The sequence below is a fragment of the Neomonachus schauinslandi genome, chromosome 5 (genome assembly GCF_002201575.2).
Source record: "Neomonachus schauinslandi chromosome 5, ASM220157v2, whole genome shotgun sequence".
NCBI classification, from domain to species: Eukaryota; Metazoa; Chordata; class Mammalia; order Carnivora; family Phocidae; genus Neomonachus; species Neomonachus schauinslandi.
In genome coordinates this window covers 5049903-5051189 of record NC_058407.1, presented here as the reverse complement: position 1 = coordinate 5051189, position 1287 = coordinate 5049903, and positions in this window count along the sequence as shown.

Here is a 1287-nt window from a genome sequence, read left to right as displayed (position 1 = left end):
CCCCGATCCCGAGCTTGTGTCTGCGACGCCAGGCCCCAGACATCCTTCCCCGGTGCTCACCCTCAGATTGCCCCTCGCCTCGCTGGGGTCTCCCCTCCCCACTCCCAGGGCGGGCAGGCTCCTAGTGTCTGGTTTCTCTGTCCTGTCCTGACAGTGGGGCCCAGGGACCCTGGAACGAAGAGCTGGAAAGCTGAGTAGCCTCTCAGGAGTGGCTGGGACCACGGCAGAGAAGGGGCTCGCTCAAATGGTCAGGGGTCAGCGTGGCCAGCAGGGGGAGAAGGGCACGTGAGGTTCCTTCTGGGCTGGGTGGGGGATGTTTTTTTGCACCTGGTTAGAAGCCAATGCTCTGACCCCATTCAGAGTGCTCGCCTCGGGTGGAGTTAGTTTTCTATTGGAGGTGGGGAGGGAGTACCCGGGGAGCAGGCCTAACGGAAGGGGCCTGGGGAGTTCTGTGGGTCAGGTGGTCAGGGAGGGAAGGCTGATGCCTCACCTGATCCCAAATCACAGGGGCCACCAGCCCATGGGGATGGGCGGGAGGAGCCCCCTGCATGCGCGAGCTTCTGTCTACTAGGATTCGGTTCACAATGCGCGTATGCGACAGGGCGGCAGACCCACGAGGAGCTCGGTCTTGTCATTTGTGAGATGGGAGTGTACTGACTTCACGAGCTCCGTGGCCACCCAGGCCTCGGAGGGTGCTCCAGGAACAGGTGGGGGGCCCCAGGTAGGGCGCAGCTGGGCAGCTGGGAGAGCAAGAGTGAGTGACCCCAGCCTCCAGGGAACCGGGACTGGGAATTGGGCCAGAAGCCTGTCCCTGGTCTGAGAACCAAGGAGAATTGCCATTGGGCTGAGCTGATGGGGCTGAGATCCCTGAACAGCCCTCCGTGGCTCCCAGCTCCTTCGTGGAAGCCAGGATAAGCCGGAGACCAGCTACCATTGGGGTGGGGAGGTGGGGGTACCATTACCAGCAGGGTCCCCTCAAGGCAGAAGGGCCAGGCAAAGGGCAGAAATGGCAGGGACCTGTCTGGGCTCTGCCCTCACCGGGGTGCTGGGCCCTCTGTTACGTCCCCACCTCCTAGTGTGAAGGGCTCCATTGTGGAGATCTGAGCATCCCAGGCCTCTGGGGACTCCAGTGCCTTTGTGGGGACCCCTGAGCTCCCTGCCCTGACCTGAGGGAGGCCCCATACACCAGCCAGTGGGGCCTCACCTGTGATGGGGAGGCTGAAGCCCCAGGAGGGCGAGTGCTGAGCCTGGGTCCTGAAGAAGCCGAGGGGCTCCTTCAGCTGGGGC